The 22063-nt window shown below is 47.8% G+C and overlaps 1 pseudogene; it reads right to left on the minus strand.

The window, feature by feature from the left end:
• Positions 1-4168: 4168 nt before the first annotated feature.
• LOC102187762 lies at positions 4169-13780 on the minus strand (annotated as a pseudogene).
• Positions 13781-22063: the final 8283 nt, after the last annotated feature.

Here is a 22063-nt window from a genome sequence, read left to right on the forward strand (position 1 = left end):
CACTGGTTCAAATCTGGAGAATGTGAAATAACCACTGTGTGGGTCTTCACACACCGTGAGACCCCTGTAAGCAGGATGCAGGGCGGTTTTGTACTCAGCACCCTGCATCTCATGCATCACATGAATAACAGCGGGGCTGCGATGATGCTTCAGATCCCCGGACATGATGTGAGTCACACCCTGGGTCCATAGGAATGTGGGGTGGCTTCTGCTTCCCAGTGGGCACTTACCTGAGTCAATGGCCACGTGGCTCCCAGGGATGGGGAAGGCCAGAGGACCGCGGCACTGTGCTTGCCATGGTGATGAGGGCCCGCCTGCTGGAAACTGCATCTCTCTCAGGTAACAGGTTCTCAGTCCTGATAACTGGCTCAGTTCTAGAAACTGGGCAAAGTATCCAGACAAGTTGTTGCGATGACTGTAGTGTCCTGATCATCAGGCTTGTGTTCTATTTTCTCTTCGTTTCTTGGGTTTTTTGGTTTTTGGTCGGCTGCCTGGCTTTTGGGATCTTAGCTCCCTGACCAGTGATCAAACCGGGCACCTGGCAGTGAAAGCCCGGAGTCCTAACCAGAGGAGCCCCGGGGCATTTCCTTGTCTCATTCCTCTCAGTCGTGCAGTTTGTGTCTAGGTTGGCCGCCCATCCGGGTGTTTGCTTCTAGGATCGCCTTGTGCTGGGAACCAGCGTCATACTCTGCTGTCAGGACCTGGCAGCCATCCCATCTCTCTACTCATATCAACCATTGCGCCTGCTTTGTTCCTGACACGGTGCATCCCCACCTGGGATCTGCATGCGTTCCACCCCTGTTTCTGCTGGAAGCCCACTGGAGACACCATATCCGAGCAGCATCCTGACCTTCAGCAAAAGCCCTCCCTAGCCCCGACTAGGGCTCCTGGACTCGATCAATAGAAGTTGGTAAAAGGCCAGACACAAATTCAGGGGGAGAAAAGCTTCACTGGGACTCATGAGGGAGCAAAAACAAATAATATGTTCCCTTGCTGGCTCCAGAGGGTGGGGGAGCCAGTCCCGCATATGAGATGAGGGTGGGGGCAGGTCCTGGGTTCAGGCCAGAGGGGTGAGCTGGGTGATTTGTTCCCCCTTGGTGGTGCTGTGTGCAGGAATCATGACCAGTACCCTGCTTTTGCTCCCGGCTGCTCTGAAATCGCCTTCGGTTTTTAGTCTTTTTGTATCTTGTTGTTGATTATTTTCCCCAACTGCACATGCATGCAATTATTTTTAGCCCCTTACAATTTCTTTGTATTGTGATGCTTGATGTGACTTTTGTCCAGGCACACTCACTGCAGCAAACTGTCCCAGCCTGTCTCATTCCCCGCTGAGGGGTCCACACCCTTATTCTTAAGGGTTAAGGGGCTGAAACTTTGTTCTATTAAAACTTCTCCCTGCTGGACAGAGACCACTGAACTGAGCCTCCCCTCAAGGTGCAGAAGTACCTCACAAGGACCTACATGGATCGGGGCCACCCTCCACTGGAACAGGCTATATTCCTTGAGCCACCAGGAGTGTTATTTCAAACTGGTAGATCCTACAGACACAAAGTCAATCAAAAGTTTAAAGAAACAAGGACTAGAAAGGAAAGAACAATAGCCATTAAAGTGCCTAGAAAGGGAAGGAACCGGGTTAACTTTGGAAGGACTTTCTCTTTTTTTTAAACTCTTGGCAGAGGCAAAATCTCCCATGACAAAATTGTGAAGCCCCTCTACCTGTATATTTAAGGTGCATATTTATACCTTAATATAAGGTGTAGTAATATAAGGTGTATATTTCCTTAATATTGATCTAGAGGGACAGCAGTGAGCGGTGCTAAAGAGGGATCTTAGTTTCCTGCCCAGGAATTGAACCTGGGTAGCTTGGTGTAAAATGAGGAATTCTAGACACTGTTCCCTGTGGTCATGTATGGATGTGAGAGTTGGACTGTGAAGAAGGCTGAGCGCCAAAGAATTGATGCTTTTGAACTGTGGTGTTGGAGAAGACTCTTGAGAGTCCCTTGGACTGCAAGGAGATCCAACCAGTCCATTCTGAAGGAGATCAACCCTGGGATTTCTTTGGAAGGAATGATGCTAAAGCTGAAGCTCCAGTACTTTGGCCACCTCATGTGAAGAGCTGACTCATTTGAAAATACTCTGATGCTGGGAGGGATTGGGGGCAGGAGGAGAAGGGGACGACCGAGGATGAGATGGCTGGATGGCATCACTGACTCGATGGACGTGAGTCTGAGTGAACTCCGGGAGTTGGGGATGGACAGGGAGGCCTGGTGAACTGCGATTCATGGGGTTGCAAAGAGTCGGACACGACTAGCGACTGAACTGAACTGACTGAACTGAAACACCAGGGGCGACATGCAAAGTTCCCTTGGCTCTTACCATCTTTGAAAGCAAGAATGTTTCAAGGAGGCAAAAACTGTAAAAACAGATACCAAAGTTATTACTGGAGACATACAGAAATTGTTTATTTAAGATGGAAGCAAGGTGGAAATATATACCCAGAGAGGAGTGCAGGTGTCCTGAATGAGCAGCACAAAGAAGCTAGGCTAGGGATTTAACACACATACAGGGCTTCCCTTGGAGTTCAGTCAGTAAAGAATCTGCCTGCAGTGCAGGAAACCCAGGTTCGATTCCTGGGTGGGGAAGATTCCCTGGAGAAGGAAATGGCAACCCACTCCAGTATCCTTGCCTGGAAAATCTCATAGACAGAGGAGTCTGGTGGGCTGCAGTCCATGGGGTTACAAAGAGTCGGGCACGACTGAGCGACTAACACTTACTTACTTACATGTCTCTATCTTCCCTGGTGGCTCAGTTGGTAAAGAATTTGCCTACAATGCAAGAGACTCGGGTTCGATCCCCGGGTCGGGAAGATCCCCTCAAGAAGAAAATGGCAACCCATTCCAGTACTCCCTTGCCTGGAGATTTCCATGAACAGAGGAGCTGACAGCTGACAGTCCATGGGATCCCAACGAGTCGGACATGACTGTAACTAACCTTCTTTCACTTTCACTTCCATACATGCATCTATTCTTCCCCAGCTCCCCTCCCATCCCCACCCAGGCTGCCACATAACATTGAGCAGAGCTCTATGTGCTATACAGTAGGTCCTTGCTGGTTATCCATTTTAAATAAACCAGTGTGTACATGTTGATCCCAGACTCACTAACTATTCCTTTCCCCTCATCCTTTCCTGCTGGCAACCATAAATTCATTCTCTAAGTCTGTGAGTCTCTTTCTGTTTTGTAAGTAAGAGCACTTGTATCACGACTTTTTTGATTCTGAGTATAAAGGATGTCAACAGGTGCTTCTGTTTCCCTGTCTGACTTATGTTGTTCAATATGACAATCTCCAGGGCCATGCATGTTGCTACACATGGCATTATTTCTTTCTTTTTGACGGCTGAGTAGTATTGCCCTGTGTATATGTCCCACATCTGCTTTGTCCATTCACCTGTGGGTGGACGTTTAGGTGGCTTCTAGGTTCCGGCTGCTGTGAGCAGAGCTGCGTGTCTCCTCTCAGACCCTGTTTCCTCCGTATCACCAGGTGCACTGAATCCCATAAGATGGAGAAATGGTGAGACATCACGGCCTCTCTCATGGGTTAGAATACAAAACTCTTACATACTTCAAGTTTTCTGGAGTCCTGAGATGCAGATTTAAATAGCACTAGCATAATAAACAGGCTTCCCCAGTGGCTCAGATGGTAAAGAATCTGCCTGTCAATGCAGGAGACACAGGAGACGCGGGTTCAATCCCTGAGTTAGAGAGGTCCCCTGGAGAAGGAAACAGCAACCCACTTCAGTGTTCTTGCCTGGAGAATCCCATGGACAGAGGAGCCTGGCGAACTATAGTCCAGGGGGTCACAAAGAGTCGGACACAACTGAGTGACTAACACTTTCACTTTCAGCATAATAAATTATTAAGGGAAATAGTCATAAATAAAACTTTCTTCTATTGAAAATAGGCTGAGGTGATTTCTCCAGACACAGAAAGAATCCCTGAGTCCTGTAATAGCTGATGGTATTTTTCTTGCAATATCATCTGCAAGAACGAGGTCACAAGGCAGAGTCTAATTATCCACAAACTAGAAGACGATGAAAAATGTCCTGTTTGTGGATATTTCTTCAAGTACTTGAACATTTCAGTGTCGAAATCCATCACTTAGCACCAGGAAAAAGTGGCGTAGTAAATTGTTTCTGTTTTTTTTTAAAGTGCTGAGTAGGATTTCGTCAAATGTGATAAAGCCCATGAGATGATGCATCTACTATGACAACGTAATCGGAAAACACTCAGGATTCTTGGGGTCTGACCTCCTGGATCTAAAGTGAAGAGCAGGAGAAAGGCAGACAGAGCACCTGCTGCACTTCCTGGGAGCACCCTCTCCTGCAGAAAAGAAAGAGGCCTTGGTCCAGGAGGCTGAGGAACTCCTGTCACTTTCCTGGGGCGGCCCCTCCCCAGCCCCCCCAGCCCCGCCCTCACTGAGGGGCTCCTGTGTCCTCCACCCCCACCCCCACCCCAGGCCCAGCAGCTTCTTGTCACCTCCTCCTTCCTTCTTGCATCACAGAGTCACCCCAGGCCCTGAAACCCCCTGCTCAGGCTCAGGACTGGAGCCAGTGAGGAATCAATCTGCTCCCTTTACTCAGGTCCGGATCCTCCCCAAGGTGGGCCTAAAGGACCAGGGAGCAGGTCCCCAAAGGAGGGGCCTTGCTTCCTGACAGACATGGGGGGCTGCACGGAAACCTCCTTCCTTCGCTCCCGTCAAGCCTCTGAGCCAGCAGCTGACAGCTCTCAGAACCAGAGTCCCTGCCTCCCATCTCTTCCTGGTCCCTCCCCACTATGCACCTCCACCCCAGCTCAGACCCACCCATGCGCAGGCACCTCTGCTCAAGGAAGGGTCGCTCAGTGATGGAGGCTCTGGGTCCCCAGGAGGCTGGGGTCATTTAGGCCACACTGAATCAGACCTACTGCTGCTCCAGGAGCACAGGCCTGGCCTCAGCCCTTCCCACAGTCTCTGCTGTAGGGCTCCTGCCTTGCCTGCTTGACTCACGCCACTCCTGTGAGAACGGGCCTTTGGAGTTAGGTCTGCAATTATTGCCCTTGCAGGCCCTGTGCCCCTGCCTTCCCTCTGAATTCTGCCCTCAGTACCTGCTCCTGAAAAGGACTCAACACAGGAAGACAGTTATGATGAAACTGGGGAGGATCCAGGTGGTGTGCTTGCTGGCTGTGGCCGTGGGCTGCACTGTAGGAGGTCCCGTGGTCGGCGATGCTGCAAGGAGAATAAGGGTGAAGCCCTTGTCCAGACCCCAAACTCGGCAGATGCCGCCTCAGCCCCCCTGACCCAGGTATCCCTACTGTGCAGCCTGTTTGCACCCACACATGGAGGCCCTTGTGACAGGTCCTCAGGCAAGATGGGAGGGAGGGAGAAGCCCAGTCCCCATGGGACTCCTGACAGCTAATGGGGAAACAAGATTTCCAACAGAGTCACTCAGTCCTGCTGTGACATCAGAGATGGTGACATCAGGATGGAGTCCTCAGGAGCTGACAGCAGAGGCGGTATTGACAGATTTCCAGGAGGATTGGTGACATTTAAAAGAAGGTTCCAGAAAGAGAGAATAGTAAGAAGGAGACTGGAATCATAGAGATGCTCTCATGTTTAGGATCAGTGAGAATCCGTGTTCAATTGTACAAAGGCCTGTGCTGTGAGGAGAGATGCCAGGAGGTGAAAGAGGAAAGAGGATTACAGAGCATCCCCGGGCCACAGTTCTTCCAGGACAGCTCACCTCTGATGGATCATTTTCACACACACACACACACACACACACACACACACACACACACACACACACAGAGGGGTGGGTCCACGTCACCATGAGAGAACTACCACTTTCTCCTACTCTTCTCACGTACCCGAGGTCTTCAGCATTTGCTCCCAGCACACCATAAAATCCCGAAGCCAGGCCCGACAGTCTCCCATGGAGACTGTCCTGAAGAAGTCCGTCACAGCCCTGTCGTTCTCCCATTTCTCTTTCATCCGCCTCCCTTTAGAATGAACCATTGTCCAGGATCCATTCTTGAATCAAAGAGGAGGCACAGTTGTCCACTGAAGCCAAACTCCCAGGATGCACTGGTGTGCCCATTGCCTTCACGCCAGCATGTCATCCTGGCCTGCAGGGTGAGAGGTCCTGACCCCACCGAGGAAAAGAAAGAGCTCAGCCTCTGCACTTGACAGACTGTTTCCCCACCTGGGTCCACCTCCCCTGGGTCCAGCTAATCTGGTCCTGGTCTCTCCTGCAACAGCTGCTCTTTCCACTGGACTACTAGGGAAGGACAATATCCAATTTTTTTTTAACCTGAAAACAGTGGATGCAGCTAAGCCCCCAGTCTACTCCTCCTGCATTTGGATTTTCTAACTCACCCTTATCTGTGTGTTTCTCTGGGGTAACGTCAGGCATTTGCCCCTTGAGCAAGTCTCCAGTGTCTTTGAGTGTGTCAGTCTGTGTTTCCCAGGCACTCATACTTTTCACTTCCTCTCCCAGTGGACCAAGGTACTTGATCTTAGCTGTACCACAGTCATAGGAGAGAAAGATCTTTTGATCGACTTCTCCTTGAACTTCACACCATGGCTGATCATCTCTGGGCCGAGGATCAATGGTGAAATTATAGGAAAGAGAATGAGCATCTGTGAAGGCAAAACACAGTGAGGGTGAGGTTGGGGAAAAAAGACCCTGAGGCCCCTTCCCCCAGTTATGTGAGAGCGGAGTAAAGTGCAGGGCGGGCTGACAGAGCAATGACACCCCACAACACACACCATACAGCCAGTGCCCCTCCTCTCCTTGTGGAGAAGGAGTCCCCTGCCTGGCGAATTTCACACATCCTGGCTGTGTCCCCTTGTCCACCAGGTCCGTTCCCAGCATCATAACCTTTGCAGAGACGTGCCAGGCTGCTATGCAGGAAAAGCCTAGATGACAGAGGACTGTCAGAATCTAATCCCGTGTCCTCTGAGAGGTGGGGATGCCCCTGAGGAAGCAGGATCACAGGGAGAGGGGTAAAGAGGTGATGGGTGAGCACAGAACCCAAGTTGGAGAAGGGAGAGTTCAAAATTTAGGGTCACAGGACTTAGCAAGGCTGGGGAGAAGCTGCTGATCTCCCGTTAGGATGGGTCTTGGAAGCCTGGAGAAAGGCCTGGCCCACATGGCATGAAAGAGAAAATCCAGAACTTCCAAGACAGGTGGTAGAGAAGGGGATCAAAGGCTCAGGGAAGTGAATCTGCCAGGGCAGACACAGTATGAAAGGGCAGGAAAGGCCACCAGGCACCATGGGAAAGCCAGATGGAGTCTATGCAGCTAGAGAGGAAAGCGTGGATGGGAACCATCTCCAATAGCTCACGGTTGACTTTTGTGGAAATCAGGGATAGTGGTAGGAGACCGTGTACCTATGGGCTTCCGACTGAAACAGGGATGGAAAATGGGGAAAGATCAGATTCCAGTTGGAGTGTTGTATGGCAGGAGTAAAGTTGGTACAACAGTCAAAGTGATTAGTGAAAGTCGTTCAGTCATGTCTGACTCTTGTGACCCCCATGGACTATACATTCTCCAGGCCAGAATACTGCGGTGGGTAGCCTTTCCCTTCTCCAGAGGATCTTCCCAATTCAGGGATTGAACCCAGTCTCCCACATTGCAGGTGGATTCTTTACCAGCTGAGACACAAGGGAAGCCCGAGAATACTGGAGTGGGTAGCCTATCCCTTCTCCAGCAGATCTTCCCAACCCAGGAATCAAACTGGGGTCTCCTGTGTTGCAGGCGGATTCTTTACCAACTGAGCTATCAGGGAAGCTGAAAGTGATTAGAGAGGCCCAATGCCAGCCAGGGCCTGAATGCAGAGAGCACAATGCTGGCTCAGAGCACAGGGTGATCTAGAGGCAGAGAGATGGTCAGTGAACCTGGATGCAAACTGCTTGATTGAGAGACAGAAACCAAGGAGAGACAAACACAAGACTGGATGATCAGCAGGCTGAAAGCAGCCATCCCTCCCAAACATCCCTACCAAAATTTCCAGAACTGAGCTACTTCTCAGAAGGCATCACCAGAGAAAGAAGCCCCGTCCCGGTGAGGAGGGCCCTTTCATCACCACAGCAAGTGCAGAAGTCCTTCCATCCTCTCCCAATGAGCCACATGGTTATTTACTGGGGTGAGTAAGTCCGATACTTTGGCCACCTGATGCAAAGAACTGACTCATTGGAAAAGACCCAGATGCTGGGAAGGATTGAAGGCCAGGGGAGAAGCAGACGACAGAGGATGAGATGCCTGGATGGCATCACTGACACGATGGACATGAGTTTGAGTAAGCTCTGGGAGTTGGTGATGGACAGGGAAGCCTGGCAGGCTGCAGTCCATGGGGTCACAAAGAGTCAGACACCACTGAGTGACTGAACTGAACTGGAACTGAAGAAGGAGAAACTACTCCCACATTCATACGGGACCCAGTGTGCTACTAACACCACGCACAGGAACGGCAGCATGATCCTGACCCCCGTGCTGTGAGGTGATGCTCTGAGGACCAGGCAAGTAATAGAAACCTGTCCCAGGTCCTGCTAACAGTGGTTATCTCTGGGTCCACAGATCCACTCAGTGTCCATTGCACATGTCCTGGACTTCTGATATGAATGGAGAGTCTGTGTTGTTAGTAAACTACCATGGGTGAGGATACCATAGTCGTGAATTCCACATTCACTCTTCTGACCCTGACTCCCCATCCCCTGATAGTACGTGTAAACAACATCATCTCCTGGAGGAAATCATGGAAACAGTACCAACCTAAAGCCTCCTGAGTCCTGCAGAGCTGTGGTCCCTATCTTATATCCACTGAATTACTACTGAGGTCCTAGGTTCCCTCTAATGGTACATATGACACATTTCAGGCTTCACAGACCCTAGGTCTCTGCTGCAACTGCTGTCCTGGCACAAAAGCAGTCACAACACAATTGACGAATGATGAGTGTGGCTGGACCTGCTTCTTGGGCAGATGACCCAACAGAACTGGTGACGTCATAGCTATCTGTGTTCAGAAAGGTGCTACATGCTGTATGAGGCATCTTACTTGGAGGCTCACAACACAGACTCCTAGTGTCCTGAAGAAAGGATCCACCACTTGCAGTGAGAAAGCCCATACCATTCATTGTGGCTCCTGGTATGGTCCTGCGGCCTGGCAGAGATGAGGCCTCTTGTCATGGAATGTCAGACTTGCCCATCATGATCTGGGTACACCAACCCCTAACCATTAGTTCAGATAGGCCAGCCGTCATAGGATAGAAGTGATTATGTGGCTTGGCATAAGCAGGGCCACAGAGAACAAATACGATGTACCAGCAGGGGACCTAGGCCTGACACCAGAGTTGATACAGGGCCACTATGCCCTGCTCACACCTGTGACTTCATGCAGTGTCCCTACCGCTCCTTGAACCAAGGAAGCCAGTCTACAGCAGGTGAAGGTGAAGTCGCTCAGTCGTGTCCGACTCTTTGGGATCCCGTGGACTGTAGCCTACCAGGCTTCTCCATCCATGGGATTCTCCAGGCAAGAATACTGGGGTGGGTTACCATTTCCTTCTCCAGGGGATCTTCCTGACCCAGGGATCGAACCCGGGTCTACTCGCATTGGAGGCAGATGCTTTAATCTCTGAGCCACCAGAGAAGCCATCTACAGCAAGGGGGTGCATTAGCCCATAACAGGCAGATCCACACTCCTATCACAGTCCCACCACCAGAAGCTACAAGGCAGGACAGGGTACATTTCTGGTTCATAAACAGACAACTGAGGCAGCTCTTGGATGATTCTGTAGGGAATAAGTCACTCATTACTGGCGTCCGAAACCAGGACAGTGGACAAGTCTGGTTCTCAGTTGATTTACAGATTATATTTGGCTCCTGCTGCTCCACAAATGCGGAAGCTCCTTTTGCACCCAGACACAGATACCAAATTGCCTAAAGAGACCTTGAGATTTACTTTCTTCCGTAGAAAAAATTCTGTCAACTCCTACCTTAATCAATAACCATTATAGGCTGCTGCTGTCCCAATTCCTAGACACTATGAATGTGGGACCAAAGGGTAGAAGTGGGGATGCCCAGCCTCCCCCTCGAGCCCTGTGTCACACTCTGGGAAACCCTGTTCCCGTCCCTCCTAAGTTAGGTCCTGGGGGCCAGGTCGGGGGGTTTTGCTGGGTGAGTTATCAGACAAAGGGATAAGATGCCAGTTGAGAGAGGACATGTTTAGTCTCTCTTCAAGAGACAGGAAGCTGTTGGAGGCCCTGAGCTTCTTGGGATCATGGAAAAATGAGTAATAAATGGTATTGTAACCAAAAGGGCCCTAGGGCACCTTAGTGGGAAAGACCCGTCCCCCATGGTCTCTGTCTGCCTCTTGTTTGTAGAAAAGTTTTAGTCAGCCAGGCCTCCTGTGAGTCTCAAAATGGTGGTTTCAGAGTTAAGGATTAGAACATGTGAAGATGGAGAAAGGAATACTCCTCAGGCTGGGAAACTGGTAACAATTTAGACTGTGGGCAGCCACAGAGCAGTGTCATGAAATTCCCAGTTCCCTGAAAGACAACAAACAGCTGACACAAGCCTCAAGTTGCTTCTACAGGAAGCAGACCCCCAGCACATAAAACTGCTGGCTGCAAGCAAGCAGACCCCTAGACTGTTTGAAACCATAAGCTTGGTGGTGCTCAAACGTTCGCCTTGTGCCAACCACCCTGACTGCTCAAGATGCTGATGCACCCTACAGCAGCTACCTCTGCCCTCTTTCTAACCTGGAAACTTGGAGGCGGTCTGAGGACATTAGGCCACTATTTTCCTGGGGCTCCTGAGCAAACCAACTTGTCCTTTTCAACCACTTGTTACCTTCATAGGTGGTAGGATGTGGGTCATAACCAGCTTCAACTAGTAACAGCCTGAGCTGTCTGGGAGGAGCTTTGACTCCAGGGAGGTGCTGATCAGTGGCTAGGCATTGAGCGCCTTCCTCATGATGCATATGTAATTTTAAAAAAATAAATAAATTGAATTCTTTAATTTTTTCAAGTGTTTTAAAAAATCCATTTTATACTTAAGCCAGCCTTGAAGATAAGCACAAAATCTGTTTACTTTTTTTTTTTTTTTCCCTACGCAACACAACTCAGGCACCCATTCTGTGCATAGTAAAAGGGATTATTTACTATTGACCTGACCCAAACCCACTTCTGGCACTGAGAAATGCTAGAATCTGCCAAATTTAAGATGTTTCAGTAAATTCCTCTCCTACTTTCCCCAAAGTAAGAAGGCAGAACTCCTCTATATTAAAAAAAAATTTTAAAGGCAACTTTCCATGAAAGAGTACTTTCTGTTTCTATTGTATTTTTCTCTTTTTTTCCCTTCTAGCTTTTAAGTTTTCTTCCTCCAACACTGCTTTTTCTTGTACAAGGCGAGAGCATTTTTTTCATTTTTCTTTTCCTAAGACAAAGTATTTCATCTTACAGACAAATAATTCCCAAGACTAGTGATAAATATTTTAAAAAAAAAGAAAGAAAGAAAGAAAGAAAAGAAAGAAACTTAAGGGTTTCCCTGGTGGCTCAGCAGGTAATGAATCCACCTGCAATGCAGGAGACCCCAGCTCAATTCCTGGGTCAGAAAGATCCCCTGGACAATGGAGAGGCTTACCCACTCCAGTATTTGTGAGCTTCCCTGGTGCCTTAGATGGTAAAGAATCCACCTGCAATGTGGAAGACCTGGGTTCAGTCCCTGGGTTGGGAAGATCCCCTAGAGATGGGAAAGGCTATCCACTCCAGTATTCAATCCTGGAGAATTCCACGGACTCTATAGTCCATGGGGTCTCAAAGAGTCAGACAGGAGTGAGCAACTACTCATGGCACATTCAAGGATGAATCAACTACATTACTCTGATGAAGTAGAAACTAAAAAGCACTTGGCCCTAAGCTAGTCCAAGTATTTGTGTTGAAACAATCTTAAAAACTATTCATTTTATAACGTTTAAAAATTTCTTGGTCACAAAAGTTATACAAACACTTTCAGTTCAACCTAATGAAGGTGATATCTAGAAAATATTCCACATCCCTAAGTCTGTCTTAGAAAGTTCAGATGCTATGGCTTTCCTAAGGCACAGTGTTCTGGAAGACAATGTGCTTCTGCGGTGCTGGGTGATGTATGTGGCTGCCTGGCTCCAAGCGGGCTTCAGCAGGCACCTTCCCCCTGACGCTGGGGGACTGTGAGAGGACAGTCAGACACGGGCCCCCAGGGCTACATGGAGCCCTGTGAGACACTCGGCCAGCTGCTGGAACTGGGCTTCTCCTCTGAATATGAGGCCCAGCACAAGCCATCACATTTCGTAGCACATTTTCCTTCCTTTCAAATTTTTGAAGAAGGGAAGTTTTTGAAGAACTTACAGTCAATACTAATACTGACAGTTGACAGACTAATCCTGTCAGTGTAACATGGCATTTAGTATCATGACCTCATCATCTACTTTGCAGAAAAGGAAAGCTAGAGGCAAATCACTGATACAGTGCCTGGAAATCCCCCACCCCGTGCCCCTCGCACCCCCACCCCCACCAAGCAGAAATGCTGAGCAGGGGAAGGTCCACGAAACTGTCTACTTGGAAACCTGCTTATATTCAACTTGGACTCTGCAGGCCACGTGAAAGGCAGGACATCTGTTTCGCTGGGTACTAACATGTTACAGGATAGACGTGGTGCCCAACAAGATCAATTCTCTAACAAAAAAAGTTCTGCATCTAGACCAATGGGCCAGCGCACGTCGTCCCTGCACAGGTAGAGGCTTGCACCCGCCCCGGGATCCGGGGTGGAGCCGCGCAGGGGAGCCCAGGAACGGGGAAGGAACTGCGCCGCGGAGCCCGGGGATCACCAGGGGAGCCGCGCAGCAGAGCCTCGGGGTCCTGGGCTGGAGCCCTGGGGCCGGGGGTGGAGCCCAGGGAACACGGACGGAGCCGCGCCTTGGAGCCCGGGGACCGGGGTGGAACCAGCAGCGGCAGCTCAGACAAGAGCAACTCAAGCACGTTTCAGCCGGGAGTGCGCCGCCGCCGCCTCCTGGGCACCCGGGTCCGCTCTGCGTTTAAAACTTACCGCCGGGAAAGAGCGCTGGTCCTTCAAGGGCCGGGAGATGGAGGGACCAGAAGGGTCTCTGTTGCACAAGTCGGGGCTGGACGGTGTGCTTTGTGGGGTGGATCTGGGTCCCTTCTCCCCGGGAAGTCCGACTGGTCCCAACCACCCGTCTCCAGGGCTCCCACTTTCTAGGGGCGGGCTGGACCCTTGGGGGGTTTCACCGCATTTCCTGCCGCGTCCCGGCCACCCTCTTCTCCCAGCGTCACCTCCCAAACTCCCGGCATCACTACTTCACCCAAGGCGCCCCTGTTCTGGCCCGGAGAGCCGGCAAGAAGCCGGGAGGAGCTTCCGAGGAGAAAAGGGGCCGAGGGAAGGGAAAGAGGAGGCGGCGGCGGCGACACCATGCAAGAAGTTTCGCGAACCCCCGCGGACACCTCCCCCATCCCCTTTTCGGGTCAGAACCCATCCAACCTCCTCGCGTTCCCCCGCAGGTTCATCCGGAACTCACCGCTGGACGTCCCGCTGAACAAGACAATCAGAAGCAAAACGAGGAAGCCAAGAGTGCTCTTGGAGTCACCCATCTCTCCCTTTGCCACCTGGATCCCAGTTTTACAAGAGTGCGAGGCTGCCAAGTCAGAACCTGCGATCCTCTTCCGCTAGCCGGCAGCTGCGGTGTGGACCTCCGCCGCCTAGAGGTGACTGCCTGGGCGGTCCCTCCGCCGACAGGCCCCGCCCAGGTTTCCGCTTGGAGGCTTTGCGCCTGAGTCTGGGCGGGGCACTCTTGCTGGGCTCGGGGGTGGGGCAGGTGGGGCCGTCCTGCTCTGTCAGCCCAGCCCTGCAGCCCTACTCCGCTCTCACATAACTGGGGGAGGAGGCCTATGGGTCTTTTTCTCCCAACCTCACCCTCACTGTTTTGCCTTCACACATGCTCACTCTCTTTCCTATAATTTCACCATCAGTCCTCAGCCCAGACCTGGACAGCCATAGTGTGAGGTTCAAGGCCAGGTGGACAGAAAGGTTTTTCTCTCCTATGACTGTGATCTTGCTAACATCACGTTCATGAGTCCTCTGGGAGAATTCTGGAGCTGAGGTCCCAGATATCGTTTTCTGAGAATTAGAGGGGAGCCTGGTTGATATATCCCCTAAAATGTATTGGAGATGATCATTCTGAACAGGACTAACACTAACAACAACAACCAAAAGGGACGGTAATGAAAGGCTGTCTTGATTCCTGATGTCTATTTTTATCTTATGTTCTTTCTTCATTTCCATCCATGGACCGGAGCTCTTCAATTTGTACTATTTATGCAGTTGGGGAGGCTCCCTTTAGCGATCATTTATCTCTTACTGAGATAAAAGGTAAATATAAAATATATTTATAATATCTATATTATAAATATATATAAAAACATATATATATATATATTAAAATGGTGGATTGGGGGGCTTCCCTGGTGGTCCAGTGGTAAAGACTCCATGCTTAGACTGCTAGGGGTGGGGTTTCAATCCCTGGTTAAGGAACAAGACCCTACATGCCTCATGGCACAGCCAGAAAATAAAAATGATGCATCTTAATTTCTATCTGGGGAAAGTAAATTTTAAACCTTAACCTTTAAATATTAAAACTAAAAAATTAATACAGTCCATTAAACAAAATGCAGCAGTATTCATTAAATTTGAAGTTCAAGGTGACATGGGGAAACAGAGTACAGATTCAAAGGCAGAAAAGACCATTAGTTACTGAACTACATGATGAAGTGTTTGAGGCAAATTTTGTATTGTCTTCAAGTTTGAAATGCATCAAAAAATAAGATACATTGATCTTATGAAGATACAAACACTCCAGCACCATGATCTTGGACTTTCTCCCTACAGAACTGTAGAAAAACCTGCGTTTGTTGTGTAAGCCATCCAGTCTGTGGTCCTTTATATGGCAGGACCAACTGACTAGTATAGGCTCCTGTGCTGTGCTGTGCCTAGCTGCTCAGTCCTGTCTGACTCTTTGTGACTCCACGTACTATAGCCCTCCAGGCTCCTCTGTCCACAGGGATTCTCCAGGCAAGAATACTGGAGTGAGTTGCCAGGCCCTCCTCCAAGGGATCTTCCCAACCCAGGAACCGAACCAGGGTCTCCTGCCTTGCAGGTGGATTCTTTACCAGCTGAGCTACTTGGGAGCCAAATATAGGCTCCTACCCTCCTACAGAGACTGGGAGATGCCAGCACTACCTCCTTTAATACTTCAGATTCAAAGAGATGGCTCCTAAGGCCCACACTGTAGAGCCTACAGGCCATAACTGCCGAACCCAATACCGTGACTAGTGAAGCCCACATGCCTCAGGTCAGTGCTCTACAGCAAGAGAAGCCACCTCAGTGAGAAGTCCCAAGCACCGCCACTAGAGAGGAGTCCCCTGCCAGCTGCAGCAGGAGAAAGCCTGCACGCAGAAACATAGGACCAGGGCAACCAAAAACAAAAATCTGTAAACAGATGCCACTCCAGTATTCTTCCCTGGGAAATCCCTTGGACATAGGAGCCTAGCTGGCTATTGTCCATGAGGTCTCAAAGAGTTGGACATGACTTAGGGACTAAACAGCAGCAAGGGAAGTTACACATTATCAGATAATACACAGTAGGAAAGCTCATGTCACATAGACTGGCAAATCACTGGAATCCTTCACTGATTCCTTTCCCACTAGGTGTATAGCTTGTCTTAGTTTCTCATTCTTCCTTTCATCTGGGTGGGCTTGGTCATAGAGTGTGCTAGCATATTTAAGTAATAAATAGCCTTAATAAGTCACCTTAAGAGAAAGAAAGAAAGAAATGGCTCCTAGGGCTTTGAGGAAACAGTCCTGAGTTGTAAAACTGGTAAGAGAAAAAGTGACAACAAGATTTTTAAATAAAATGTTCTAAGAAAAGGGAAGTTAGATGTCTAGAGCTGGGAATGGGCTCAAGCTTCATCTCAAGTTTAGTCCAGCTAAAAGAAATATTAAGGTTACCCTGGTCACACTTCTCAAAAAAAGCCAGTGGAAACCACACAGCAACTCACATAAGGAAGAAAAAGTCCTCAATAGTGAGGATAAAGGAGGTCAAACCAAAGTCTCCAGAATGTCAATAAGATACAGACTAGCAAGTGATCACGATGATGATGATGATAAAAATAAAAGGTGAGTTTGATTCTGATATTTGCACAGACAAAAAAAAAAAACATGTGGGTTGAAACTTCATTTCTGTGTTAGAATAGAGGAATATTCTTCTATTATAAAACAGTAATAATAATAGGAATATTGTAATATTCTTCTATTATAAAACAGGAATATCCTGTTCCCTGACAATATTTCAGCCCATAATTTTACCATCTATTAATGATCCTGGACTGATAACATATTCATTAACACTATAAAACAAGCAGTAACTGAACATGTAGTCAGTCAATAAATATTTATTGGACTCTTGCTGAGAAATGGGAACTTGGCAGGCACAGAGACAGCAGCTGCCCCTGTTGACCATCTCCTCACACAGTGTGGCCAGGATCTCTCTCTGTGTCAACCATCACTCTTCCTCTGAACCATGGAGCACAGTAATTGAGTTCAGGGGCTATTTCCTCAATTCACCCGACAAGGATGGCACGTAGCCAGAACCAGTTTTAGATGTCTGGATGAGAAGTTAATTCACTGCACACTGCGAAATTAACTCCATACAGCAGTTCTTCCAATTAACTAGATTGATGAAATCAGGTGGAAGGGGATTCAGTTATTTTAAGAACTCATTTTCTGGGTATTGAGTATAGACCATGGGAAAGTTTATGACCTGGGAGTGCAAGCCAGAATTCCCTCTTCTCCTCTTGCTTCTGTCACACCTGATACAGGCTGGGACCTGGACAAAGGTCTCATCAAGCATCAAAATGCAAAGACACTATAAAGGGAGAAAAAGTGCTGCATGCATGCACAGTTGGGACAAATTATGAGCAACAAGATACAAAATGATCAAGCCCCAGCTCCCACTACTGAGGTGTTGGGGGCAAAAGCAAGGTAGTGAGTGTAAGCCGACACACAGCACCACCAAAGGGGTGGGCAGACCACGTAAGCCACGCCTTGTGCCTCACCCACGGATCCACCCCACCCTCACCCCACATAAGGGACCAGCTTGTTCCCCTTGGGATAGAGCAAGGGAACTTGTTTCCCTTCCCTCCAACTGTAGCAAGAATTCCAATGAAACAGAGCGGGACCCTACCATGTCCTCAGCCTGCCTTTTGTCCTAGAAAAGCTTTAACCACACACTAAGCTTAATCAGAGAAGTGAGAAAATGAAGAAACTAAGGAAAATAGTCAACGGAGACCAAATAAGAATAATGTAGTCGTTAAGCGTTGTCAAGGACTCTGACGTCCTTCTCAAGGGCTGTTGATAATATTCTGAGCTCTATCCTGTGAGCTGTCTTATAGTTACATAAATTCCCACCAGCTGGAAGAAATTAGCTACATGATGACCAGACTGTAGCCATGATATAAGCTGCCACAATTCCAAGAATTGTCCTCAAGGAGATGAGAACAAACCAACCATGGAACCAAAGATTAATTGAACTTGAAACAATCAAGATGACTCTGGTCAGACCATCCATGACCAATCTGGAGATGACTGTCAGAGCTGACTGTGCTGTTTCTGCATGCAGCCCCCTCCCTCTGTCTATAAAAGTTCTTGCCCACTGATTGTCAGTTGGGTGGAGTCAGCTTTGGACAGATGGAGATGCCTTCACCTCCATTTGTTGTTTAGTTGCTAAGCGCGTGACTCTTTGTGACCCCATGGACTGTAGCTTGCCAGACTCCTCTGTCCATGGGATTTTCCAGGCAAGAATACTGGGGTACATTGCTATTTCCTTCTGCAAGGAATCTTTCTGAGGCAGGGATTGAACCCACACCTCCTGCATTGATGGGTGGATTCTAGTCAGATTCTTTACCACTGAGCCACCATGGAAATCCCCTACCCCCTTCCCCTTCACCATTGCTGGCATCCAAAAAAAGGCAAACTTTCCTTTCCATCAACATGACCTCTTTAATGGCTTTTGAGTGGGAAGCAGCCAGACCCTAGTTTCAGGAACACCAATAAAACCTAGCCTGAATTTCTCATCTGGCCTCTTATCAATTTCTATTGATTAAGTAGCCAAGAGGTGGTACCCCACGTCCAAGGTAAGGAGCAGCAGCTGTGTTTTCCTGGAGCAGCTGTGAAGAGATACCCCACTTCCAAGGTAAGAGAAACCCAAGTGAGACAGTAGGCACTGAAAGAGGGTGTGAAATGGCAGACAGACGGAAACCACAATCACAGACAGCTAGCCAATATGGTCTCAAAGACCACAACCTTGTCTAACTCAGTGAAACCAAGCCATGCCGTGTGGGGCCACCCACGATGGGCGGGTCATAGTGGAGAGGTCTGACAGAATGTGGTCCACTGCAGAAGGGTATGGCAAGCCACTTCAGTATTCTTGCCTTGAGAACCCCATGAACAGTAGGAAAAGGCAAAAAGACAGGACACTGAAATGAACTCCCCAGGTCCGTAGGTGCCCAACAAGCTACTGGAGATCAGTGGAGAAATAACTCCAGAAAGAATGAAGGGATGGGGGCAAAGCAAAAACAACACCCAGTTGTGGATGCGACTGGTGATAGAAGGAAGGTTCGATGCTGTAAAGAGCAATATTGCATAGGAACCTGGAATGTCAAGTCCATGAATCAAGGCAAGTTGGAAGAGGTCAAACAGGAGATGACAAGAGTGAACATCTCTCATTCTTGGAATCAGCAAACTAAAATGGACTGGAATGAGTGAATTTAACTCAGATGACCATTATATCTACTACTGTGGGCAGGAATCCCTTAGAAGAAATGGAGTAGCCATCACAGTCAACAAAAGAGTCCAAAATGCAGTACTTGGATGCAGTCTCAAAAATGACAGAATGATCTCTATTCGTTTCCAAGGCAAACCATTCAATATCATGGTAATCCAAGTCTATGTCTCGACCAGGAACACTGAAGAAGCTGAACAGTTCTATGAAGACCTACAAGACCTTTTAGAATGATCATCGAAAAAAGATGTCCTTTTCATTATAGGGGACTGGAATGCAAAAGTAGGAAACCAAGAAACGCCTGGAGTATCAGGCAAATTGGCCTTAGAGTACAGAATGAAGCAGGGCAAAGGCTAGTAGAGTTCTACCAAGAGAATGCACTGGTCATACAAACACCCTCTTCCAACAACACAAGAGAAGACTCTATACATGGACATCACCAGATGGTCGACACTGAAATCAGATTGATTATATTCTTTGCAGCCAAAGATGGAGAAGCTCTATACAGTCAGCAAAAACAAGACCAGGAGATGACTGTGGCTCAGATCATGAACTCCTTATTGCCAAATTCAGACTTAAACTGAAGAAAGTAGGGAAAACCACTAGAACATTCAGGTATGACCTAAATCAAATCCCTTATGATTATACAGTGGAAGTGAGAAATAGATCTAAGGGACTAGATCTGATAAATAGAGTGCCTGATGAACTATGGTCAGAGGTTCGTGACTTTGTACAGGAGACAAGAATCAAGACTATCCCCAAGAAAAAGAAATGCCAAAAAGCAAAATGGCTGTCTGAGGAGGCCTTACAAATAGCTGTGAGAAGAAGAGAAGCGAAAAGCAAAGGAGAAAAGGAAAGATATACCCATTTGAATGCAGAGTTTTGAGGAACAGCAAGAAGAGATAAGAAAGCCTTCTTCAGTGATCAATGCAAAGAAATAGTGGAAAACAATAGAATGGGAAAGACTGGAGATCTCTTCAAGAAAATTAGAGATACCAAGGGAACATTTCATGCAAAGACGGGCTTGATAAAGGACAGAAATGGTATGGACCTAACAGAAGCAGAAGATATTAAGAAGAGGTGGCAAGAATACACGGAAGAACTGTGCAAAAAAGATCTTCATGACCAAGATAATCACAATGGTGTGATCACTCACCTAGAGCCAGACAACCTGGAATGTGATGTCAAGTGGGGCCTTAGGAAGCATCACTATGAACAAAGCTAGTGGAGGTGATGGAATTCCAGTTGAGCTTTTTTCAAATCCTCTAAGATGATGCTGAGAAAGTGCTGCACTGGATATACCATCAAATTTGGAAAACTCAGCAGTGGCCACAGGACTGGAAAAGGTCAGTTTTCATTCCAATCCCAAAGAAAGGCAATGCCATAGAATGCTCAAACTACTCCACAATTGCACTCATCTAACATGCTAGTAAAGTGATGCTTAAAATTCTCCAAGCCAGGCTTCAGCAATACGTAAGTGGTGAACTTCCAGATGTTCAAGCTGGTTTTAGAAAAGGCAGAGGAACCAGAGATCAAATTGCCAACATCCGTTGCACCATGGAAAAAGCAAGAGAATTCCAGAAAAGCATCTATTTCTGCTTTATTGACTATGCCAAAGCCTTTGACGGTGTGGATCACAAGAAACTGTGGAAAGTTCTGAAAGAGATAGGAATACCAGACCACCTGACCTGCCTCCTGAGAAACCTATATGCAGGTCAGGAAGCAACAGTTAGAATTGCACATGGAACATCAGACTGGTTCCAAATAGGAAAAGGAGTGCATCAAGGCTATATATTGTCACCCTGCTTATTTAACTTCTATGCAGAGTACATCATGAGAAAAGCTGGACTGGAAGAAGCACAAGCTGGAATCAAGATCTCTGGGAGAAATCTCAATAACCTCAGATATGCAGATGACACCACCCTATGGCAGAAAGTGAAGAAGAACTAAAGAGCCTCTTGAGAGTAAAAAAGGAGAGTGATAAAGTTGGCTTAAAGCTCAAGATTCTGAAAACGAAGATCATGGCATCTGGTCCCATCACTTCATGGCAAATAGATGGGGAAACAATGGAAATAGTGGCTGAATTTTTTTTTTTTTCCCTGGGCTCCAAAATCACTGCAGATGGTGATTGCAGCCATGAAATTAAAGACGCTTACTCCTTGGAAGGAAAGTTATGACCAACCGAGACAGCATATTAAAAAGCAGAGACATTACTTTGTCAACAAAGTCCGTCTAGTCAAGGCTATGGTTTTCCCAGTGGTCATGTATAGATGTGAGAGCTGGACTACAAAGAAAGGTGAGCGCTGAAGAATTGATGCTTCTGAACTGTGGTGTTGGAGAAGACTCTTGAGATTCCCTTGGACTACAAGGAGATCCAACCAGTCCATCCTAAAGGAGATCAGTCCTGGGTGTTCAGTGGAAAGACTGATGTTGAAGCTGAAACTCCAGTCCTTTGGCCACCTGATGCGAAGAGCTGACTCATTAGAAAAGACCCTGATGCTGGGAAAGATTGAAGGCAGGAGGAAAAGGGGATGCCAGAGGATGAGATGGTTGGATGGCATCACCGACTCAATGGACATGAGTTTGGGTGAACCCCGGGAGTTGGTAATGGACAGGGAGGCCTGGTGTGCTGCCGTCAATGGGGTCTCAAAGAGTCATGGGGTCTCAAAGAGCAACTGAACTGACTGACTGACCATTTGTTGAGATTTGTGCACTAAACTGTAGGGGTGTCACATTTTAACAAAAAATTAATATCTCAGTTTTCACTAATATCTAGACAAATTGGAAGTTTTCTCCTGTCTGGAATAAAATCAGTTAACTCAGTTATGAAGATGCTGTACATTTTTCTTTTCTGATGAGAATCACATGTTTTTATTAAAACTCCTGTAATCAAGGACACAAATTATTTTAGACTTCTATCTTCCACAGCTGCAAAAGAATAACTTTTGATTGTTTTAAGCTGTTGAGTCTGGTAATTTTTATGATAGGACTTCACTTCCAACCCAGCCGGTATCTTCTTGAGCTGCAATCCCAACACCAAACAGTAGTTGGTGAGTTATAATGCAGACAGGAGACCAGTTTTAGAAAAGAGCAAAGAAATTGACCCAGGGATGTCTAGAAACTTGACATCTAGTAGGTGTGGC

This window comes from Capra hircus, unplaced genomic scaffold (assembly GCF_001704415.2).
Source record: "Capra hircus breed San Clemente unplaced genomic scaffold, ASM170441v1, whole genome shotgun sequence".
NCBI classification, from domain to species: Eukaryota; Metazoa; Chordata; class Mammalia; order Artiodactyla; family Bovidae; genus Capra; species Capra hircus.